The sequence below is a fragment of the Homalodisca vitripennis genome, chromosome 8 (genome assembly GCF_021130785.1).
Source record: "Homalodisca vitripennis isolate AUS2020 chromosome 8, UT_GWSS_2.1, whole genome shotgun sequence".
NCBI classification, from domain to species: Eukaryota; Metazoa; Arthropoda; class Insecta; order Hemiptera; family Cicadellidae; genus Homalodisca; species Homalodisca vitripennis.
This window is the reverse complement of record NC_060214.1, coordinates 28600061-28615694: the sequence shown is the minus strand read 5'-3', so window position 1 is coordinate 28615694 and position 15634 is coordinate 28600061.

Below are 15634 nucleotides of genomic sequence, written 5' to 3'. Positions count from 1 at the left end.
TTAAGTATTACTGCATACATGAAAGACAGCTTACTGACCTTACATTCATTGCGTCTTAGTTTCACTTGTATAATCATCACTAAGATTTAATGTGAATATTATTATGTTTTATATTTTAAACAATATTTAAGCTTAGTAATGGTTAAGCTCTAATTACGCACTTAATTGATCAATTTAGATTATGTTCTTGTTAACACTTCAGCAGTATGTAGTCTGTAATTATATAGACACATTTTTAACTGCTCGAATACGTGTACACGCAGACCGTACATATTTTTGTATAAATTAGATACCGTACTCTATAATTGTATTTTCTTACATTGCTTACTAGATTTATTGTTAAACTTTAAAAACCCTGTACTTTGTGAGTTACTATATATTGATTAAAACTGTATATTTTGTTAAACCCCATAAAATGTAATATATTATATTTACCGGTATGTTCATATAATATTATACTGAAATAGCGGTTAGTAGGTTTTGTAACTTAGTTTATCGCAATATTGGTTAATGTTTCTAGATTACCTACAAGAGTATACTTTAAATGGTAGTCTCAGTTGTTCAAAACCTGATTTGTTAAAGAAATACTTTAATTTGAGTAGAATATAAACTCTGGTCTCATTAAAACGTATTTGCTTAAACCAAATAGTTCCGTGGCTATGAAGTATTAACACATTTTAATTATGTAATTTCTTATTATTGTTTTTATAGAGGATCTTAAATATTTGAAATATATGTGAAAAAGTTTAATCTCAGTGATACATTGTGATTAAGCTTTACTAAAATAAATGTATTGAATGGTATAAAATGATTTTTTTTATTACACTAATGTTTAAATAACATATAAATATTTGTATAGAATTATATCTGAGCGATATGAATTTTAATTTGTATTTTAGTTAGAAAACAATTAAACGTTTATTTTTATTAACGCAAGTTTTTATTTTTATTAACTTCCCTACTACAGTTTGGTTTTATTTGTCTCGTTAATTTGAATGGCTTTTATATTGTATTTTAAAATATAACATTAGAAAACTTCAATGAATAATGTATTGAGTGAAAATGTGATGATCTAGTTATTGAGATTACTGAGACATAATTCCGTTCCAAATAATAATCTAATTCAAAACTTTTTAGTGGTATTTGTTGCTAAAATGTGCTCTCTATTGCGGTTTTTATTTTATGTAATTTATTAATAGATTGCAGCCTGTCATAATACAGCGTGTACCAAAATGAATGACCTGATTTTAAAACTCAATATCTATTTCTAAAAATGTACTTCAAAAATAATATTTATTGCAAATACTCACAAAATCTTAAAGTTTTAGGTATGTTATTACAAATGTTCTATATGTCCACCAGCAGCAGCACGAACAACATCCAAACGATAGCTAAATTCTTCATGAACCTTACACAACGTATCTGCGTTCACAAACCTTATTGCGACAGTTATTCTGTTCTTTAGTTCTTCGATGTCATGAGTTAGAGGGAGAACAATCACTTTTTCCTTCACATATCCCCACAAGAAAAAGTCGCATGGGGTCAAGTCTGGTGATCTTGGAGGCCAAGAATGAAGGGCATTGTCTCGAGGTCCCGTGCGCCCTATCCAGCGGTGGGGCAGAGTGTTGTTGAGAAGCTACCGAACATTGTTGTGCCAGTGAGGCGGAGCTCCATCCTGTTGGAAAATGAAGTCCCAGAGACTGCCTGAAGTTGTGGGAAAAGCCAATTCTGCAGCATTTGAAGATAGCTCATTCCATTCACAGTGTCTCCCTAAAAAAAGAAGGGACCTTACACTTTTTTACGAGAGACTGCACAAAAAAACGTTCACTTTCGGCGAGTCTCGTTCATGCTGAATAACGTCGTGAGGTTGTTCGAGTCCCCATATGCGCACGTTATGTCCGTTTACTTTACCACTAGTATGAAATGTTGCTTCATCACTGAAAATTAATCGTGATAAAAATGTATCCACTTCCATGGCCTCAAATAGAGCATTACTAAATTCAACACGTTTCCTTTTATCACCAACCCGGAGAGCGTGTACTAATTTTAATCTGTATGGTTTGTACAGCAAACGACGTCTTAACACTCATACGTTTGCCGAACTGTTTCCACCATTTCGTCAGAAGTGCGAGGTCGGCCTGAACTTTTACCTCTGCACAAGCACCCTTTCTCTTCAAATTGGCGATATCATCGACGAATGTTTTTAGGTGAAGGCGGATCAATGCCGAAACGACGACGAAAAGCACGCTGGACCGAAACAACTGACTCATCCTTGGCAAACTGCAACACATAAAACGCCTTTTGTTGAGCGGACGCCATTTTACTTCAGACTGACTGGAAACGAAGAAGATGCACTGACCGACATCTAGCGGCGATTTTATGAAACTTTAGGCCAAGCCCATTCCAAATACACAGCTTTCTTTGCCCGCACGCCATAATGTAATTATTACCGTACAAAATCAGGTCATTCTTTTTGATACACCCTGTATTGCCAAATGACCTGTGTCATATTATTGCGCTGTAAGAAATCTATGTTAAAACTGACCTTGTCACACTTCAAAAATATTGCAAAGGCCATGATATATTTTACTAGATATATATTAGTAAATCAATATCGTTCTTGAATAAAATAAATAGTTATTAATTAGTTATTACATACAGATATCATTCAATGCAGTCAAAAATCTTTTTAAGTATTACTGCATACATGAAAGACAGCTTACTGACCTTACATTCATTGCGTCTTAGTTTACCTTGTATAATCATCACGAAGATTTAATGTGAATATTATTATGTTTCATATTTTAAACAATATTTAAGCTTAGTAATGGTTAAGCTCTAATTACGCACTTAATTGATCAATTTAGATTATGTTCTTGTTAACACTTCAGCAGTATGTAGTCTGTAATTATATAGACAAATTTTTAAATGCACGAATACGTGTACACGCAGACCGTACATATTTTTGTATAAATTAGATACTCTTTAATTGTATTTTCTTACATTGCTTACTAGATTTATGGTTAAATTTTAAAAACCCTGTACTTTGTGAGTACCTCCTTATAAATATTTTATTATTTCCAACTGCCAATTTACTTATTATGCCTATTTTCAATGGGTGATCCATTTTTATCGGATTCCAGTTGCTTGAAACAATGCTTAGTAATTATGTGTTGTGCAATGTTTTTTTAACCATTTTAAAAGTAGTTTATATTTTCCTTGCATTAAAACATTTGTTTATTTGTCATTACCAGGAGGAAAGTGTTTCTTATATTTGTTAGTTATTGAGTTTTAGCGTAGATGATAAATGTAGGGTCAATCCATATGAAGTGGTCAAATAAAAATTAAATCGGTTGCTTGTCTATTTTCAAATATTTTAATTTTTTATGTTTTTACCATACTCAAGAGGTTCAAAAATGATTTTTAAATAATTTTATCTTTTACCGTTTATGCATGGTAGCCATTTTTGTTTACGAGAATCTTGCAATTTTTGGTTTTGTAGACATTAGCGTTAGATTGATTATCACTGAATTGGATTATGGTAGAGCTTCCAAACCAACACCATTCCTCACAGAAAGATATCTTCTACAATACTTGTTATCTTCTTCATAGCTCTAAATGCAAATTTTAACTCCTAAAATCGTCCCCAAAGTTAGGTATTGAAAATTGGCAAAGTTCACTATTTGAAATCTTAAAAACCCAAGAAGGGATGATTTATTACAGTTCAAACTTTTTGTACAGTTAGATAGGATAGCTTGCCAATATAAAATAGATTTTTAGCCTTAATACATGTTTCCTTAATATTTTGTATACATTTTTGAAAGTTTAAAGTTCTATATCTCTAGTGGAACATGATATATAAATCCGATTTTTTTCACAGCATGTACATATATATGGTGCTAAAGTAGTGTATACATTTGAACTTTGATATTTGATTCTGAGCAAAGTTACGAACTTTCAAAAGTTAAGAAAAAACATATTGTCGCCAATGTTAATATTATGCGAATTACTTTAATATAAAGATGGTATTGGCCTATGTTTAACGAATTGCAGGTTTAATCTCAATGCATGTACTTATATGTGTTAAAATATGAGTACAATTTAGTAACTAAACTTTTTAGCTTTTGTTCTAGTTCTTTAGACATAGTTTTAAATTGAAATGAAAGTAATGAACAATGGTTTATAAAGTAATAAACCGAAAGTAGTTATAATAATAACAGTTATTATTGTAATAACTTATAATAATATATTATTATTATAATAAATTAATAATTATAAAAAGCCTATTATAATAATAAAAGTAACATCAATAAAAATACAGAACAAAATCTATGTGATCCTCATCAGTGAGTCAGATCAGTAGACAAGTCTGGACAGGGGCTCAGTGGACAAGTCTGTACTTGATTATGAAATCCCCTCTCCAATACCAGACATATCTGCTCCGTCAGTCCAGATACTTTATAATGTGTGGTTGTGTGGGTTAAGACACTTTGAAGTTTTACTTTTAAGTAAGTGCAAATATTTTTTTAATCGATTTAAAGTTAGTTGTGAATTTAAAATTTAAAGTAATGCTGTAAATATTTCCCATTTAAACTTTTACATAGAGTGTTTTATTATTAAAATGGATGGATGAACAATGTGCTATTGGAAAATTAGTAAGTGAAGATTGTTACAAATCATTTTATCGTCCATTTCTAAAACCCTGAAACTGAAACATTTAAATGAATTTGAAGAAAGTGATCAAAATTTGTTTAAATTTATAGTAATGTTAAGTATGAGTGGGTTGTACTTTCTATGTCAGGATGGCACATAATGGGCAAACATTAAGTGCTCGAGTGAATAATATATTTATTAATCCAAAGCAATAGAAACATTTACTTGACAATTAAGAATTGATCTAAAGTTATTGTTACAAGTGTTATTTATTACTGGAGACTACCAGATGTACTCTAGAGCTGAAGGACAGAGTGACTTACCCAGCACCATGGTCAAGAACAATTACTACAAAAGGACCAACATTCCACTCATTATACAGTCTGACAATATGTTGTTTTTTATTTTGTGAAAATTCTGGTACAGGATTGTCTAGTTTATTTTGGCTTATTACATCAATAGGGTCATAAAATATATTTTCTGTCTTTAATCCCAGTAAAACTACAGTTACAATATTTACACGGAAAATGTCTTTAAACTTCGGAACCAATTTTTACGTAAACAGACAAATGATCACAGTAGCCGATAAGGTAAAAAATCTAGGTGTTACCTTAGATAATAAACTATCATTTAAACCGCACATTGAACAATTGCATACACAATGTCTGAAAGATATTAATATTTTAAAGATGTTAGCATGTAACAGAAATGGAGCAAATCTCCACTTCATACTTGCGATATACAAAGGCCTAACTAGAGCTAAGTTTGACTATTGTTCTTTTTTATATGGCCATGCCCCAAGAAACATACTCAATAAACTAGAGGTAGTACAAAACCAAGCTCTAAGAATAGCCAAAGGAGCTTTTAGGACCTCTCCAGTTATAGGACTCCAAGCGGAATGTGCGGTAATTCCCTTAAACATAAGAAGAATAACACTTGCAGAGAGAATTGTTTATAAAATTATGACTCACCCCAACCATCCAGGATACGAAAACTTAAGTTATCTCCATATTATAATTGATAATCACCCTTACTGGAGGAAAAAGAAAAAACCATTGTAGGCATACATTTCAACAATTAACACAGCACAGCACATCAACCCAATTGAAAACCACTATGTCAAATTTATAGATGCACATGAATTAACCCTAGAACTGGCGGTCATTTCATCCTGTAGTGTCGGGCTGTTTTTTGGAGCTTCGCGCAAGGTTTTTTTTAAAAAAAATTATTAAAAATATAAAATAAAAGCAATATAAATAAGAGTATATATTTTTTGTGTTCAGAATTAAACGCAGAATATGCACTATATTGTAAAATTAACCATTAAAAATTTTCTAATAAACACTTTTTTAATCAAATATAAAATTTACGAAAAATATTTCTTAAATTTTGGGGGGACCATACCTAGCAAATGAAGTTATAGTTGAGAAATATTTATAAGTGAGATAGCCATTCTGTGTCAAATTTTTATCTAGTTTCAGAAAAAACATAAACATTATACACATTTATGAAAGCATCATAAAGCTATAGAACAAAAAGCAGCGATGCGTATAAATTCTGAAAATCGGGTGTACACGTAAGACTTTGGTAAAACAAGTTTTTCAAATACATTTACAGGGTCCCCACCCGACCGTGAAAACCGTGAAACCGGGAATAAGCCGTGAATTTCGTTCACCGTGAAAAAACCTTAAATAAGCCGTGAATTTTGTTTACATACCGTGAAAATCTCTACAACTTTTGAATAAATAAAATCAACACGGGTCGTCGTCAGACGATCATATGGGAAAGTTGACCTTCGCTATTGCAAAGTAAAAAGTAGCACGCAATGTAGGGGATAGACCACGAAGTTTGACAGGTGCTGCTATCTGAGCGATTTTACTGATAATATGGTTTATAAACAAATGAGGAAAAGGAAGGGCCGATGGGAGATGACGCTTCCGGCTCAAATCACGTGAGGCCTGTCTTGTCTGTCGCCAGGTTCCGGGCCTTGGCTACGCTACGCGGCTGTAAACAAGGCATTCTCTGATTGAACGCGAGATTAATAACACAATTTAATTACTTGATAGATTGGTCGTTTAATGTAAACACTTTTCGTATTGGAGTTTTATTGTATCAGATATAGTCTATTATTGTTTTCATAAAATAAAAAAAAGTATACAAATCCTTAATCTAATGTAAAGAATTTAAATTACATTTTAACTTAATTTCATTCTATTAAATCCCTTATTTTATTTAAATATTAATGAGAAAAATGCTATTCAGTACAATATCTATATCGTTGTGTGTAATGACTGTTAACACAATGTAATAATTATAAAAAGTTTTAATTTATGGTGGACAATAAATTGAATTAATTTAGGGTCTTGCGTAAATAAATAGTATAATAATGTGACGGAGCAGAACCTACACACGACACATATCAATTAACGCAGCGAGACCATAACTTTATAGGCCTATATAACTGTTTTTAATTACCAGTAAGGTCGTTTGAGAAAACAATTTTATTTTTCATCTCTTTAGATATTAAACGGTAGTGATATGCGTTTTCCTTATCAATAATATTTTTTATGATTCCTAAGCTGCATGGATATTACGAGTGTACACGGTTTAAATCTTTTATGGTGAATGTGTGTTTAAATTGTATAATGTATTAGTAAAATATTACAAATGAAACGTCATGTTATAAAAACGTTAGAAAAAAAACCATTGCATTTTTTTCTAACCAGGAAAACAAACGTCAAGTAACTTTGTAGTGTTAAGCTTTATTACTACAAATCGAGGAAGTCGTCCAAGTATAATTTTTGTCGGGTTCCATACGACTACGTTAACGCTATTAATCATTTCATGCAGATGAAAAATATATCGTACAAGGTTCATTTATTGTAATGTGGTGCAGCGATGTTATGGTAAAAATAACCTTTGTTGTCTACTGTCAATGAGAGTGGAAGGGGAGGGTATATCGTGTACTCCACTCCCCCATCCTCGGACAACAGCTGGTTTCATGTCTCAACATGAAAGATTTTGTTCCCCCAGCTTCTTTGTTTGTCCTTCAGAAGAAGCAGTAACCAGTACACGAGGTAAGAAAATGTTCATTCATTTAGTTTTGTAGCCTCCGGTAGCAGCATTAATAGACACTTCTTTTCTTGCAAGATAATCAGTTTTATGATCGTGATCACTGATCAGTGGCGGATTGGCCGTTGGATACAAGGAGGTTTGCAAACTTAACTATAAATAAAGCTTTTATAATTATCAAAAAGGCGAGTTCTTGTAAATTGTCGGTAGCGTAATGTAATAATTAAATTTATTTTATTTTATATTATATAAAATCTATTTATTTTAAATTATACAATCAACCATGTTTAAATTTTAAACCAGATTCTAACAATTTAGGAAAGGATTTTGAACTAAAGAAGCCGACGGCGGCACGGAGAGTTGTCAATGCCAGCCAGCTCCATTGAGAGAGTATTAATCGTAATGGTAGGACGACAGCGATGCAACGTTTCTTTTAAAATTTTATTTATAATCAAACTTATAAAACTATAACATTTTTCATATCCATGTTATAAGAACATGTACTCTGTTAAAAAAAATAATATATAAATCAAGCAATATTTTTTTAAAGTAGTTTAATTATGACTAGATCACCTTTTTGATTTCATCATATGGCTGTGCCCCATTACCAATATTAAATAAAATTAATTATTTAAGCTGTAAGGATTCAGATTCACAGAACCATGGGGGGGGGGGCAGGAAACAGCCAAGGTATCAAATGATGCAATCCGAAACTGATCGTGATTCGTTTCTCATTGCAGTAGAATGAATAAGTATTAAATCTAACGTAATAAAATGAACACTTTTAAAGTATGTAATGTTTTTTAAAATGTAAAATTTATTGGAAAATGTTATTTTACTAACGCTTAATGTTTATTTTTATAAATAGTATATAACCTGTAAACTATTTCCTCAATTCCACAATTTGGTACTATTCGATGTTTATAACATTTTATTTCCCATGTATTCAATTTTCATTTTATTTTGTCACACAGATTATGATGTTTCGTACAAAAAGTTGTGAAATACTGTTGCCTACCTTAAACGTAAACACTGCTGACAATCAGCATAGGTCCTGTTGCGGAGCCGGTCCCCTCCTCTTTGTGGGCTATAAATAACACTCACCTCGTAGATCTCTTATCTATTATACGTGGCAACCTTCTCTTCGTCTTTATTTAACGAATCAATGATTTAGAAAATCTACAATATCTCACATTCTTTTTTATTGTGTTTGATATATATATATATATAAATATTGGAGAAGATTAATTTGTAAGTTAAATATCTCTAGACTGACCTTTTGAAAACCTTTTTTACTTGTTCATGTGTCCAAGTTTCCTCCGGAGACCTCATTTTGCAAACTCAATTATCATTACATTATTTAATGTTTGAAAGATTATTTTGAACGTCAGGATGTGTAAAATAAATTGACAGTGTACGTTTTGATATTCTTTATAATTTATTATGATTCAATGTATGTGTGTGTGCGAGCACAGGATTTCTAGATTGAGTCTAGTGCAAATAAAATATTCATACTTACGTTACTTTTCAAAACCAGTATATTTTATTTTTTATCGTAAAATGCTTTTGAAAGAATAATTCAAATATTGAATTTTTATACAATGTATATTTTTGTAGTAATTAACAAAAATGTCAGCAATATTCTCATAATTATAAAAAACGCTAGAAAATGAGAAATGAATGGGTAATATTCTTAAAATAATTGATGAAAGGGTTGTAATGTGTTAAAATTTTTTGTTCAAATGTTTTATTAGGGGCGATTTCGTAAAATAAATATGCTAACTCCATTTAATTGTATATGTGTGATCTTGAACAGAGAAGCATTGTTTATTTCCGGTGCAATTGTTGATTAACGACGACTCTCTTCATCAGTCTAGTCACTGGCTTTGTCCGTGTCTTACACAGATTATGCAGTAGTCGTCGGGATTAGATTTTAGTAAAATGCTAAAATACAAAATAAAAAAAAATCTGCTGTTTTTTTTATTTTATAGAAATAAATAAAATCCACATATAAAATTAATCCTTTGACTTTAAATAAATTGTTTACCGATTAACAATATATTGTACAGTTATGAAACACTCTTAATTTCTCATTTATTTGTTCAAATGTGAAAACTTTAACACGAACCCAAATAAGAGACTATTTATGTTTTTGTTTATCAGAACAATTACAAAAATATTTCAAATAACTAAAAACGTCTTAAGATATAACTTATTGAAGATAAGAAGCAATATCTTCTTTGTCATTTTCAATATTTTACGTCCGTTGTGGTAAATATAATAGACGCGATGTGGGATGCTTTAGCCTTTGAATCGCCTGTCTCCCTTATGTCAGTGTGTCCACTGCAGACTTCGCAACTTATAATGTAAAGTTAGGTCACCAGTTGTTTTCTCTTCATCATCACTTATGCGTTATTTTTCTGTTGGTTAAAATTAGGTTATATTTGTGCCAGATTCAATTCCTTATCTTCTAAAAGTTCAAAATATCGATACAGCACTTAACTCGAACTAGAAATTTCCAGTACTCGCACACTTGTACAATGTAAGTTTTAACTGACTGTAATACGGGGTTTCCTTATTTTCATGCCAAAATGCCACGTTCATTCAAAAAAACCGAGCTCAACAAGTTTTCAACCATCGTACCTCCTTGAATTTCCTTGGGTCAAGGAACACCCTTCTATTAAAACAAATGGCAATCTGTTCGTGGTGCAATAAAGGCATAAGCATCAGTGGGATGGGTAAAACGGCTTTAAAAAGCCATTCTAAGTCCGCCAAACACATTTTAAACGAGAAAAAACAGACAGAAAAGCCTTCCATTAAATATGTTTTTTAAAGACAATGTTGCTGACAGCATTTCTCTATCAGGAGAACCTAGTAGCAGCCGAGATCAAGGGGCTATTGGATCCAATTAGCGCAGGCTTCTGGTACGGAAAGCTCCCTCAGACAGCCGAGTCACACAACTGTTTCGACATCACGTCCCCAATCCACAGTGAAGCAATATGTTTATTTCTGAATCCGTGACAAGATCAGAAATATTCTGGTGTTTACAAATAGTTGTTAATCATATTCCCTTTGCAGTTGCAGCTCGCTGTGCTAAAAGTTTTCAAGTTTCAATTTCCTGATAGTGAGATAGCATCAAAACTAAAGTTGGATTATACCAAAGTAGGATATTTGATCGTGTTTGGTTTGGCACCACATTTCGAGAGACAAATAGAAAAGAAACTCAAAGAATGTTCTCATATTGTTCTTCTGCTTCGACGAATCTTTAAATAAAGTTAGTCAACGGCAACAAATGGACGTTCATATTCGTTGGTTGGGATCCAGCCAACAATCATATTGAAACAAGATATTTTACATCAATATTTTTAGGTCATACCAAAGCGGAAGATCTTCTCCGAGGAATCAAAAGCGCCATTTCGCCTGACACTTTAAATAAAATAGTTCAGGTTCTATGGACGGACCTAACGTAAATAAAAAAATGTTCAATGATTTCGAGCAAGAACTGCTAGATTCACCAAATGGCCATGCCTGTTAAATATTGGTAGTTGTGGTCTCCACACTCTTCATGGCGCCTTTAAAACTGGCATGAAAGCAACAAAATGGGATGTTGTGGGATTCCTTAGAGCATTGTATAACTTATTTAAAAATTCACCAGCTCGTAGAGCAGATTTCACCTACTACAGCTCGTCTGATACATTCCCTTTAAAGTTTTGTGCTGTCAGATGGGGTGGAGAGCGGCCGTGTGGCTCAAAGGGCCTTGTTGATACTGCCTTGCGTTAGGAAATATGTAGACGGTGTTGTTAAAAATAAAAAAGAGCCTGCATGTCGCAGTTTTTGAAGTAGTCAAAGATAATTTAAATGATAAGCTTTTGGCAGCCAAATTGGCATTTTTTTATGTCAATTTGTGGTCTATTTGAACCATTCCTCAGGGAATTTTCAAAATGATGCCCCAATGGCTCCTTTGCTAAATAATGAGATTAGCTCATTAGCTTTGAATCTCATCGAAAAGGTTGTAAAACAGGACCATCTGGATACGGTAAGAAATCAGATAGATAAAATGGACTTATCGCCCAACAATCTTATCCCAACCAAACATTTCGATTTGGGGTTTGCCACTAAAGATGCTCTCAGGACATGTGAACCAACATCAGATTTGAAAAATTAAATCTTAAGAGAAACGCAAGGGAAGCTGTACTTGCTATGGTGAAAAAAATAATCGAAAAATCACCCATAAAGTACCCTTTGTCCAAAAGCCATCACCTGTCTAGATCCGAATGCAATTAAAAATAATTCGGGAGAAAAACATCCTTACTTCATGTTTAGAGCAATTAGTTGCGAAAAAATGGATGACTGGTATAAAGGCAGATAGTGTGAAACGACAGTACCTCAAACTGTTCTCAAATGAGCACGTATTAAATCAGTGCAAAATGTATCAAAGACATGAAAAACGACTTGATGATTTCTTTGTAGAAATAATAAAAGTTGAAGGTGTGGAGGAGTATAAAGATTTAAAGCTTTTCATTCAACTCATTCTGACACTTTCTCACGGAAATTCTTCTGTTGAAAGAGGCTTCTCTGTCAACAAACAGTGTATAGTTGAAAACTTGAAGGAGGAGGAGAGTTTAGTCGCGTTGAGAAAAGTTTGTGACGGCGTATCAGCAGCAGGAGGATTGGAGGCAATGGAAATCACTAATGAATTAGTTCATGCTGCCAAAAATTCCCACATCCACTACTCGGAGCACTTGGCAAAACAACGAGAAGAAATGAAAGACAAAATTAATTCTGAGAAAGAGAGGAAGCAAGCTGCAATAGAAAAAAAAGAATTGGAAGCACAAAAATTCCAGGTTTTGTCCGACGCCAGGAAAAGGGCAGCTGAGTTAGACGATAAAGATACAGGAACTTAGCAAAAAGTGCAAATCGTAATTCACTTTTATTCTAGACATTTTTATCAATTTCTTTATTTATGTGTACAAATATAATTTTTTTTTTGTATAAACTGGTACCAAATAACTTTTTTTTATAACAAGTTGTATATAATTTTTATACATTTAACGTTTATATGTTATTTTAATTTCAATAAAATTGCCCTTTTCTTATGTACTAATTAAAATGTGAACCTGTGATTATGTGAAAATTTTCCTGTGGAGAAATCGATCGAAATAATAATAATAATGTGTTAAACAAGAAAATAATTTAATAATCACGCAAGTGTACTTCGTGGACTCAAACGAGTTAGCCTTAGCCAACGTACGAATCCTGTCACCCTGCATCTTGTCTAACCTGTGTCAACAAAGTTCTCTTCAGATTTCAACAAACTTGTAAGTTAAAGAAAATTATGAGCTATGTGCATGCTAATTATATTGAAATTTGTCTTTGACATTGCTTTGATGACTGTTATGATGATGTTTTGTAAAAAATAATATGCCTTGTTATATTCATTATGAGGCAAATCGCACATAAAATCGGGCGCTCGCCGCTCATTGCTTGCGTCGTAACCGAAGCCTATTGTTATTTCGTTCTTTTAGACGTTTCCCGTCAATTCCTGCACGACCAATGACATCGTTAGTCAAATGGGAAGAAGTTTTATATTGTATTTTACCGCTCCGCCGCGTCTGTAGTGTTTACGTCTCAACTTCGCCCCTCTCCAACACGATTTTGTTTGTACCGGTAACGTTGTTTATGAAAACTTTCCGACCTTGAATTTTAATTTTTTTAACCGTGAAAACCGGTGAATTAGCCGTGAATTTGAGTATTTAGATTGAGTGGGAACCCTGATTTATCTATGAATACATGTTTATTTTGCATATTTTATTACTTAGAATAAAATAGAATATACAGTAGTAATGAAATAATTACCATAAATTATTTTTTGAAAAGTAAAAAAAGTTAAATTTTGCCATTATTCAAAAATTTTGCGAAAAATTTTCATTCAGCAAAATATAAAATAGTTTTCTAAAGCTTGTACTATATCAAAATTTATAAATTTATGGTTTATAAGTAATAGGAAATATTATGTAGTTAGAAAACTATAAATATAACTAAAGATATTAAAAAAATAGAGAATAACCCAAACAGTTATTATATAGAAACCAAAGAAATTACAGGAAATATATATTTTATTGTGAAAACTATCTATTTACCAAAAAATAAATAGTTACTTCAGAGCTAAAAGAGTGCTATAAATAACGTTTAGTAAGTGAAAACAATAAAAAACTATGTGAAATGAATTTTTAGCCAAGTCATTTTGCCATAGCCTACACAAAGCCGGTAATTTCTCAAACATATTTCAGTAAATAGAAATTGATTTATTCTAAAATATATTATGTTTACACTACTACGACATCAAACAACACACTACACATTAAATACGACACTAAAACTCGCGTAAAACTATTAAAAACTTACAAATATCCACAGCTCGGCACGAAAGTGATACAGAACGGCAGCGGCAATATGGCGGTCACAACAAACGGCGTCGCGTTTTCTTTTACGTTCAAAATAACAAGCTTGCTACGTCATAACCATAATACAAAGAGGAATAAAACTCATCTGTTCCTTAGCATTTTTCTTCCCGAATCCAATGGTGCATGAATTATATCGATACGTTACCGGAGTATATTATAAAAAGTAATTATAGGAAGGAATGTTTGATCGACAAAATTTTGACGGTTAACACCACAAAAGCGGCATTAACCGACATAATTATGTCGATTAACAGTTCTAGGGTTAATACTACGCTTAGAGCTAATTAACTTTAATGTAAACTGCAATATTCTAGTAAATAATAGAAAAGTAGATAAAAACGTTAATAATGTCTTATTACAAAATGAATGGCAAGAAATGGTAAACATAACCTACAAAGAAAAATTTATTATTTATACAGATGGGTCTAAAACAGATAATGACACAGGAACTGCGATTTATATTCCATGTACTGACACCAGACTAAATTTTAAACTTAACAATATTACTTCAAGCTACACAGCTGAAGTATACGCTATCTATAAAGCTGTACAGCACACGCAATCACTGTAGAACACTGAGGTAGTTATATGCTCTGACTGCTAATCCGTTATCAGAGATATTGAAAATACAAAGTTTGGCATGGTAAAAGATAATGACATAATAATGAACATAATTAAAGAAATACTAGACAATAACACGAATACGTACATTATACAATGGGTTCCAGGACATATGGGAATAAGAGATAATGAAGTTGTTGATAAATTAGCCAAGTCCTCAACCCACAATGTAAATAATGTTAGAGAATTTTACACAACCATGGCAGATTTCAAATCGTATCAGAATATAAGGAATATAAGGACAATGACAAATAGTCTTAATACAAGCAACAAAGCACAATGGTACATAAGTGTCAAAAAAGCCTTTTCAAGGGAATCATGGTTTAAGGCAACAAACTATACTAGAAATGATATTGTAAATATAGTTAGAATTAGGTTAGGCCATGCGAATGTAAACACCTGCTTATATAGAATTAAATGTTATTTCACTCCACTATGCCTAAATTGTACATTAGGTTCAGATGAAACGCTAGAACACATATTAATGAAATGTCCGAAATATTATTGTGAAAGAGAGAAATGGTTAAAAAATACCAAAACAGTCAGTCAAAATTTTTCTAAAGGCTTAAGAGAAATTATGATCATGTAGGATCACCAAATTCATATAGAAATAAATAAAGTTTTTCTATACACACAGATAGAGATTGAAGTGAAAATGTTTTTCCTTCTTTTAGGCTATGGCTTTTTATCCATGCAGCCTTGTAGTTCACTTTTGTGGTTGCTTCACCCTTAGATTGAATTGTTGATTATGATGATCTACAACAAACAAACATATAAGTTAGTGTTACAATGGTTATTGACTTAGGAGTTTTTGTTAATCAGTG